This window comes from Camellia sinensis, chromosome 8, assembly GCF_055761805.1.
Source record: "Camellia sinensis isolate YWXY chromosome 8, ASM5576180v1, whole genome shotgun sequence".
In the NCBI taxonomy this organism is placed as follows: domain Eukaryota; kingdom Viridiplantae; phylum Streptophyta; class Magnoliopsida; order Ericales; family Theaceae; genus Camellia; species Camellia sinensis.
This window is the reverse complement of record NC_138968.1, coordinates 105,702,396-105,713,602: the sequence shown is the minus strand read 5'-3', so window position 1 is coordinate 105,713,602 and position 11,207 is coordinate 105,702,396.

Below are 11,207 nucleotides of genomic sequence, written 5' to 3'. Positions count from 1 at the left end.
AAAATGTTAATAAATACTACAATCAATAAGTGACACACATGCTTTTATATTGTATTTCTTCAAAGAAAAGTACCAAGAAAGCATCAAGAGTGACATACATGCTTTTATATTGTATTTCTTCAAAGAAAAGTACCAAGAAAGCATCAAGAACTTGGCAATAAAATGACACAATTTCATGTTGAAATCAATGCATGATTCATAGCAATCTAATACATACAACATAGGAGAGAGAGAGAGAGAGGTCAGTCGACAATGAATTCAACTTCTTGGTTATGTCCAAAGTAATCTATACTATCTATACTATATATATAACCAAATGTAGTTGTTTTGTCAAAAGCCTCCAAATATTTATTCCTAAATTCTGATAATTTAAAAATACTCTCTTTCCTACGTGGCAACCTTCTTTGATTGCCTTTCATGTTTTATATTTTTCTTCATTTTTTATTTGTTTGATTAATTAAAATTAAAATTAATTTCATTACTTATGGATAAAGATTTGAATTTCAAAATTCCTCCATATAGATAAAAATATAAAAATTGAAAATTAATTTTATAATCTACAAATAAAGATAAAAACTAAACAATTAATAACATATAGATAATTTAAAATTTCTTCCCATAAATAAACAAATAAAAGTTGATAAATAACTTATAAAAATTAATTTCATGGCCTACAAATAAAGATAAAGATTAAATAATTGATTTTTTTTATAAAAAAAACAAAATTACTCTCTTTCCCCCCCCCCTCATTTCGTACTTTAATTAATTTCATTATAGATAAACATATAAAAATTCATAAATAATTTATTAAATTTATTTCATGACCTATAGATAAAGATAAAAATTTTAAAAATTATTTAAAAATAATAATTTCATTACTTATAGATAAATAAACATATAAATATTGATAAATAATTTATAAAGATTAATTTCGTGGCTTACAGATAAAGATAAAGATTAAATAATTGATTTTCAAAAAATTAAATTAATAAAATTTAGATAAAGATATGATTTGTTAATCTATATATCTATCAAAAACATATATATCTAAATCTTTATTTTAATAAAGCCTCCTAATATTTATTCCTAAATTCTCATAATTTAAAAACATTCTCTTTCTTACGTGGCAACCTTCTTTGATTGCCTTTCATGTTTTCTATTTTTTTTCATTTTTTATTTGTTTGATTAATTAAAATTAAAATTAATTTCATTACTTATGGATAAAGATTTGAATTTCAAAATTCCTCCATATAGAAAAACATATAAAAATTGAAAATTAATTTTATAATCTACAGATAAAGATAAAAACTAAACAATTAATTTTAAAAAATTAATTTCATAACATATAGATAATTTAAAAATTCTTCCCATAAATAAACAAATAAAAGTTGATAAATAACTTATAAAAATTAATTTCATGGCCTACAAATAAAGATAAAGATTAAATAATTGATTTTTTTTATAAAAAAAAATTACTCTCTTTTTTTTTCCGCTCATTTCGTACCTTAATTAATTTCATTATAGATAAACATATAAAAATTCATAAATAATTTATGAAAATTTATTTCATGACCTATAGATAAAGATAAAAATTTTAAAAATTATTTAAAAATAATAATTTCATTACTTATAGATAAATAAACATATAAAAATTGATAAACAATTTATAAAGATTAATTTCGTGGCTTACAGATAAAGATGAAGATTAAATAATTGATTTTCAAAAAATTAAAATAATAAAATTTAGATAAAGATATGATTTGTTAATCTATATATCTGTCAAAAACATATATATCTAAATCTTTATTTTAATTTACTCATTTTTTTTTCTCCTATCACATATTATCTTTTTTTATTTTAAATTTTTTATCTTATGAAATGCTCTTATCTATAACTTCTTATCTCCTATTAAATTCTTAACATTCTCTTGATAATTTTTATTATTTGTTATTATCTACCAAATGATAAAGATTATAAAAAAAAAAATTATCTCTCTGAATGAGAATAGTGTTAATAATGAAATAATAAAGGCTGCTTGGGAGAAGGTAGCACAAAAATCTCACAAAATTAATTTTCTTCACTATATTTATAAAAGGTAATAATTTGAGATTCTTTCTATTAGTTATTAAAAATAATTTGCATTAGATCATTGTTATGTATTTTTTTAAAATTTTTTTATAAGGCTGTCATTCGTTATAGTATTTCTTCAATCCCATCTCTAAATTCTCTATTTGAAATTTTTGTTTTTTCAATAATTAAGTTTAGAATCAATTTCTTATCAAATTTGTTTTCTTGATCCTGATTTTATTGAAGGATCGAGACGAATAAAACTTTCATATAATATATGAAATTAATAAATATAATACAAAGATGATAGGGAAGTATTACATATTTGTCAATAGCTGTATGTTATTATTAGTTGATTTGCTAGATTATACAATCAATTTAGAGCTCATATGATTTAATTCAATGTTCATGATTCTATTTGTATTTGACCATTTTTTCGTTGAGTAACCGATATAATTTTTTTTTTGGGTATATAATGATTAAAGCTATCATTTGTTATATTTTTTCAAGTACAATTCAAATAATTTTTTATCATTTTTTTATAAATAAAATGGATTAAAACTATTCTCTTATATAATTTTTATAAAACTATGACATTCTTATCTTGATTAATTTTTTTAAAATGACGTAGTAACTATGCAAGTATTATTCAAAGTATGGAGAATGATTTATACTTTGATATGATATGAGTGTGTCATTGATAGAGGAAATCAAAGATAGAGACTTGCTAATATAATCAATTAATGTTTTGTTTGATAAGTTCTTTTTATAAGCAAGGCAACAAACTTAGATTAAATTTTTTTAAAAACTACTTATAAATTATAATTAAAAGTTGATATTTATTCATAATTTGATCCCACAATAATAATATACAACACTGATTTAAAAGTCAAAGCAAATTTATGATAACTTTTCTGAGCTTATAGAATTTCTCTCTTTTAATGTTTTGTTTAGTTTGATACAAGTTATTTATGTTATCAAGTGATTGTGATACTATTATTCTCAACAATTTTCATAATTAATAATTTTTTATGCATATCAAATTTTATTGTAAAATTTTGTGGGTTAATTATTGTTAACATCTACCTAGATGGCTTACTATTATGGCTTGTCGCTATTAAGATATAATTTAAGATTAAGATGATTTATTTATCACACAAAATATATATAGTCTATTTTTCCGTGCATCGCACGAGTTACCGCTAGTATATATATGCACAAATGTAGTGTTATGTCAAAATTTTTTAAATGTTCATTCCTAAATTCTCATAATTTTGGAAAAATAAAATAAATACGTGGCATCTGTCTTCACCTCCCTTCTTACTATTCAAGTCTTCTTACTTTCTCTCCCAATTGTTATATAAAAAAATATTTTAAAAATCAAATAATATCTTTCATAGGAGTTATGGATATAGATATGTATATAGAACTCCACATGTCTTAAATAATAATAACAAAAAAAAGAACCCATGACTCTCACAACTCTTATTCCCACCTATTATATATATATATATATATATATAAGAAAAGAAAGATAAGTGTTAGCATTTAACTGATTCATGTTTGCCTTTTAAAAATAAAATAATTTGATTTATATTTAACAAAACTAGTAAAAACCGTACTATGTGCGGGATGTGAAAAAATTAATAAAATATATTCATATGAAATAATATAAATAGTTAGATTTTTGTATGTAAATTATGGAAAAAAAATATTGAAGCTTACAATTTGAATTTTACAATTTTATTATAATTTATGTATCAATTTTTAATTTGTCACAACTCCAATAATGTAACTTTCAAGCCCCTTGCTAAACTTGTAAATATGGGCGAGTTGAACCCAAACAACCCGAGTCAAACCTATAAATTTTTAAAAATTGTGCAACACAATTTTTAATTCGGTGAGAATCTATGTAAAATTTAAAATTTTGAATAAATTTGAGTGGACTTGGAAAAAGACACCAAATAACCTGAGCAATCGAAACAAATTGTATATATAAATATATAACATTATTTGCTGTAACGCCCTCAAAATAATAACATTAAACCCATCAATATAGACATACATTGATATATAAAAGCTCCACATTCTTCTATTCATCAGAGTTCCATTACCAAAAAGTATTACATGTTAACGACAAAAGCAAATGCCCTAAAGGCTTACAGCTTTCCAAGTTAACACTTGGTTACAACAAAAGAGTGCTAACTCATTTACACATTAAGCCCTTGGCTTGAATATACATGTAATACATCAAAGAAACTAAACAACAAAAGTCTGCCCGCCTCTAGCCTCCCAAGCTACGTCCTTGGAGGTGGCATGCTACCTGTACCTGAAAATGATATTCCCATATAGGGTGAGCCACAGCCCAGTAGAAATACACTAAACCAAATATGAACAATGACTAAAAGATTAGCAGTTGATAGATAGCCAACACTGATACTTTCCCTTATCACACTTTACGGTTTCATGACATACAAGTCCATATTACAATCCATTTTCCAATTCTTTTCAATTCTCAATTTATAACCATGGCTCAGAACCAGACCAAACAACTTATACGAGACAGTAACTCATATTAAACTTCTTCCCAATTCATATTAGATAAGCGTACTAGCTATATCAACACATCAACAGATAAGCATACAAGCTATATATCATCACTTCCATAGATATGCATAAGAGCACTATCACACTTCCAAAGACAAGCATATGAGCTATGTCAACACATTACTAGATAAGCATATGAGCTCTATCTATGGAGTCCATCCCCTATCTTCTCCCAACAACATCCGGTTTAGAGGTCCATCCCCTATCATCCCCTAAACCGTGGAGTACATCCCCTATCTCCTCCAACACGACACAATGCATATAAACAATAATTATACACATCATCACACAACACATAAATTTAATGTATTCTTTCAACCGTCATACTCAATGACACATTCCAGTGATTAGTTTCAGTTTGCCTAATCATCATGCATTGTCTACAACAATCAAGACTATCCTCCACCAATAGCCCAAAGCAGTTATTTCTATACAGAAAATAAATGCAACAATGGATATATAATCAACATTTCAACCAGGTGAGTGATAAATAATCCAACTACACCCTTTAATTCCATACATTTCCAAATCAATTTATCATTCCTCATAATTAATTATGCGAATTAATTAACCAATGTAATTAGGGCATTTTCCATAATTAACATTACAATCCTTAGGTTCCATTTTCATTAATGTTTTAACATTAATTTCACTTTTCCATGCCAAACATGCATCTAGGTTTTATATAGCTAAAACCCCAACTTTTGTAAATTTACACAAAAGCCCCAAACTTTCACAACATTACCAACCTAACCCCAACATCTCAAAATGCTAAAATTTAAAGACAAAACCCATAGTGAGGAGTAGGTTATCCCTACCTCAAAGAATGACACCCAACCAAGAAGATGATGGAAACGAAATTGCTCCAAACCACGAACTTTTCGGATCAAAAGATAGCCCTTGACGATCAACAACTTTTTTGTAAAGGCCAAAGGTGAGGAAATCACTCCTACTAGATCAATACCTAGAGAGAAGGTAGAGCTCTAGAGTGAGAAGCTCAACAATGGTGTTTTTGGAAAAGTAAGAGAGAGAAGAGAAGTGGAAAAAGTGATTTAAAAAGTCAAAACATGGAGCTTTAACCCAGTTGCCCCGCTCAAACGGCCAAACCCCCGCTCGAGCGTCACTCACAGACTCCCGCTCGAGCGGCCAGACTCCCGCTCGAGCGGCCAAAATCCCGCTCGAGCGGCGGATGCACACTCCCAGCACTTTTGCAGACAGGTCTCCCGCTCGAGCGTCCAACTCCCCGCTCGAGCGGCACTCACACACTCCAGCTCGAGCGTCACAACCGCCGCTCGAGTGTACAACACAACAGAGAAGATACTAGATGGGTGTTTTTCCCGCTCGAGCGCCAAAACCCCCGCTCGAGAGACAAGCAACAAATGGATCCCCGCTCGAGTGTCAAACTCCCCGCTCGAGCGGACAGGTCAAAATCTGGGCAACTAGTTTTGGTTTCTAAACCTCAACCAACCTGTAACAAACCTGCCCAACACATCCTATAACTCAGATACAAAGTAAGAAAGGATGTGAATAACGTATCACAACAACCAACTCCACGTAACCTAAGTCCGGATACAATAATTAAAGAAAAGGGAAACCGGGATCGCTATAACCTCCCCCCCTTAAAGAATTTTGTCCCCGAAATTAAACGCAAGTTTTCTTTTTTCAAAAATAGGTTTTCTCCATGTCCAACAATATTACGACATAATATTAAACATTTCGACCCATTACCGGTCAATTCCATCTCTTTTCAAGAGACATTTCACAACATATATTACAAGTGCATTATCAACATGCAATTTTCTTCCATTTCCAACCATTTCCAACATACATGGTTCACAGTTCATATCATAATCAATATACATGATACAACTCCAATTCTACAATATAGCCAACATATGCAATATCATAATCAACTCCCATATCAAGGTAAGTTCTACAACATACTTCCATTAAACCAAAACATTACCAATGTTTTACAACTTAAGACATATATAAAGCTCTTAAGTCCAACAACATTACAAAATCTAAATACAAGATTACTCATCAATAAACAAGTCCGGATATTTCTCGCGGACCTCCAACTCACGTTCCCAAGTGGCTTCCTCCACTCCGTGATGTTTCCACAAAACCTTTACCAAAGGGATGGTCTTGCCACGCAGGACTTGATCCCGCCTATCCAAGACCCGAACCGGTCTCTCCTCATATGAGACCTCCTCATCTACCTCTAAGTCGGTCCAATCTAACACATGCGATGGATCCGGCTCATACTTCCGAAGCATACTCACATGAAACACGTCATGAACTCCGGACAACTGTGGCGGCAACGCTAAACGATAAGCAACCTCGCCAATCCTCTCAAGGATCTCAAAAAGCCCAACAAATCGAGGGGATAACTTCCCACTCTTCCCAAACCTCATCAACCCCTGCCTAGGTGATATCTTCAGAAAGACATGATCACCTATCTCAAACGCCAAAGGCCTCCTCCTACGGTCAGCATAAGATTTCTGACGACTCTGGGCTGTAACAAGCCTCCTACGGATAAGTTTAACTTTCTCCGTCGTCTCCCTAACCAGCTCCGGACCCAACAAAGGTGCGTCACCCACCTCGGCCCAACAAACCGGAGACCTACAAGGCCAGCCATACAAGGCCTCAAACGGTGCCATACCGATACTAGACTGAAAGCTGTTGTTGTAGGCAAACTCCACCAATGGTAAGTGCCTCTCCCACGTCCCACTAAAGTCAAGGACACAACCCCGAAGCATATCCTCAAGGATCTGAATAGTACGCTTAGACTGCCCGTCAGTCTGAGGATGATAAGCCGTACTAAAGGTCAACTTAGTACCCAAGGCACTTTGCAAACTCTGCCACAACCTAGCAGTAAAACGAGGATCTCTATCTGAGACGATCGTCACTGGGACCCCGTGCAACCTCACTATGTCCCGAATATACAAGTCGGCAAGATGGTCTGCCGAATCTCTCACGCGCATAGGAATGAAGTGCGCCGACTTAGTCAACCGGTCTACAACCACCCAGATAGCATCACTACCCTGCTGAGTCCTCGGAAGACCTACAACGAAGTCCATAGTGACATGCTCCCACTTCCACTCGGCAATAGGCAAGGGTTGCAACAAACCCGCTGGCCTCTGATGCTCGGCCTTCACTTGCTGACAAGTAAGGCACTTAGACACGAAACCTGCCACATCTCTCTTCATACCCCGCCACCAAAACTGGCGACCCAAATCCCGATACATCTTAGTACCTCCGGGATGCACCGCAAGACGTGAATGATGAAACTCTCGGAGTACTTCCTCTCGGCAAGACTCCGGCACAAACAAATGGACTCGGTATCTCACACTCAGGTCGGGATACACCGTCAAACCCTTCTCAACCTTCCCACTGGAGATCTTCTCTCGGAGGGATTCTACCTCAAGGTTACCTCTCTGTGCCTCTGACACTCGAGTCACAAGTGTAGGTTGCACAACAACAGAAAATAAGGCCGCAGCCTCAACGAATTCGCCCAGTAGCAAATCAAACTCGCCAAGTGCCCCCAACATCTCCCATTCCCGGATGGCTATACAAGCTACATCACCTATGGATTTCCTGCTCAGAGCGTCGGCCACAACATTGGCCTTCCCCGGATGATAATGCAACTCAAAGTCGTAATCCTCAATAAATTCCATCCATCTCCTCTACCTCAAGTTCAAGTCTTTCTGTGTAAACAGATATTTCAGACTCTTATGATCCGAGAACACCTCGAATCTCTCACCATAAAGGTAGTGCCTCCAGATTTTCAAGGCAAAGATCACAGCCGCTAACTCTAGGTCATGCGTAGGGTAATTCTTCTCGTGTGTTTTGAACTGACATGAGCCATAAGCTACCACTTTCCCTTCTTGCATCAACACACAACCCAAACCCTCTCGCGAGGCATCACAATAGACTGCATAACCCAGCCCTCTCTCCGGAATAATCAATACCGGAGCGGTGTTCAATCTAACATTCAGCTCTTGGAATCCCTTCCGAGTCAGTCTAGTCAATGGCGAAGCTAACCTGGAAAAATCCTTCACAAACCGGCGGTAATACCCAGCTAATCCCAGAAAACTGCGGATCTCAAACACACTCTTAGGCTGTGCCCAATCCTGCACTGCCTCAGTCTTGGATGTATCAATAGACACCCCTTCCTTGGAAACCACATGGCCTAAGAACTTGACTTCTCCTAGCCAGAACTTACACTTCCCAAACTTGGCGTACAGCCTATGGGCTCTAAGTAACTCAAGCACCACTCTCAAGTGTGCCTCGTGCTCCTCCTCTGAAGATGAATAAATCAGGATGTCGTCCACGAAAACGACTACAAAACGATCCAAGAATTCCCGGAAGATCCGGTTCATCAAGTCCATAAAGACTGCCGGTGCGTTGGTAAGCCCAAATGGCATCACCAGAAACTCATAATGGCCATACCGTGTACGGAATGCCGTCTTCGGAATATCCTCCTCCCTGACCCTCAACTGATGGTAGCCTGATCTCAAGTCTATCTTAGAGAAACAGCGGGAACCCTTCAACTGGTCAAACAAAACATCTATACGGGGCATAGGGTACTTATTCTTGATCGTAACCCGATTCAACTTTCGGTAGTCAATACACAATCTCAAGGCACCATCTTTTTTTTTAGCAAAGAGGGCCGGTGCTCCCCACGGTGAAACACTAGGGCGAACAAAGCCCTTATCTAGCAATTCCTAGAGCTGAACTTTCAACTCAACCAACTCTGCTGGAGCAAAACGGTAAGGTGCCATAGAAATCGGCGCTGTGCCAGGCACTAGATCAATAGAGAACTCTATCTCTCGGTGAGGTGGGAAACTAACAAGGTCCTCGAGAAAGACATCCGAATACTCACAAACCACCCTCGGCAACACAAGCTGGGTCTCACCACACTCACCACTCTCAAAGCTAGCAAGTAGACCACTAAGCTCACTCCGCCCTCGCGAATCATACCCCGGTGGCAAAGCACTACCAACCCGGTCTCCCAAGAAATGGAACCACTACCCGCTCAAGGTACATAACGTGACCCTCTGGCGGTAGCAATCGATAACAGCCCGATATGACGATAGCCAGTCCATACCCAAAATAACATCAAAACCCTTCATGGGCATAACTACAAAAGGGAACGCAAGTATATAGTCGGCGACCTCTATATCGCAACCTCTACAACCCTGTTTCAAGATCAGTTCACCCCCAAGAGGTGACACTACACATATAGGAGATGCTAACTGTGCTAACTCTAACTCCAAAACAGATGCAAATGCAGCAGATACAAAAGAATGAGATGCACTCGTATCAATCAACACATTACCAACCGAGTTGCAAAACAAAAAGGTACCTCTCACTACTGATGGAGCCGGTACTAGATCCTGCGCGGTAACAGCATACACGCGCCCCGTAGGCCCCTGATCTACTTGCTCACCCCTCGGAGCATACGACTGCTGCACTGACTGGGACGACGAAGCCCCCGGATTGGCCCTCGAGGCCTGCACAGACTGAGCTGGCTGAAATCCCTGCGTCTATCCAGAACCAGATGCTCCTGAAGTGGCACTCAACTGTGGGCAAAACCTCTTCAGGTGCCCAGGCTGCCCACACTGATAACAAGATAAGGGCTGCCCCCTACCCAAACTCTGACTCTGGGGTCTAGCTGAAGAAGAAGCAGCTCTCTGACCTCCGCCCTTTTGCGGGCAAACCGAAGACTTGTGACCCAGCTGGCCACAAGTGTAGCAAGTCAAACCTCCCTGATTACCTCTCCCCGAGCCTGCACTTGGCACCGGAAAGGTCGATCTAGCAACTCCACCCTGAGACTGTTGAGGGTTGTAACCCCTCTGTCTCCTGCCATCACCCTGACCATCCTGGCCCCTCTTGGAGCCTGCATGCTTCTCCTCCTCCTCCTCCTGCATCATAAGCTCCATATGAGCTGCAGCATCCACCAAATGTCTATACTCTCGGATGTAAGACCCACCAACCCTCAACTTGAGGCCCCGCCTCAACTTCCGCTCAAACTCATAGCAACGGCGTTCTTCGGACGCCACCAACTCAGGTGCAAACCTGGACAAGCTAGTAAAAGTGGCCTCAAACTCTGCCACAGACATACCCTGCTGCTTAAGCCCGCTAAACTGATCCCTTAGCTGCTCCCTAGCAACTGCAGATAAGAACCTCTCCTGGAAAGCATTCACAAACGCCTCCCATGTACCACCAACACGAGCCTTCTCGTACTTCCACCATTGACCCGCATCTCCCTTCAGCTGGAAGGATGCCAAGGTCACTTTCAATGCTCCGTCCTCGATGCCAAGCATCTCGAACGTCTTACTCATTTGTTCTAACCACTCGTCAGCCTTCAGTGGTTCCTTCGGATCTCCAACAAACTCGTCTGGATTAGACCGGAAGAACTCCCTCTTCAAGAAAGAAGGCCCTGCCTCAGCTGCCTGATTCCCTGCTCTGAGAATACCCAAAGCTCCTGCTATCTCTCGGGCTAAGGCACTCATAGCCTACTGACC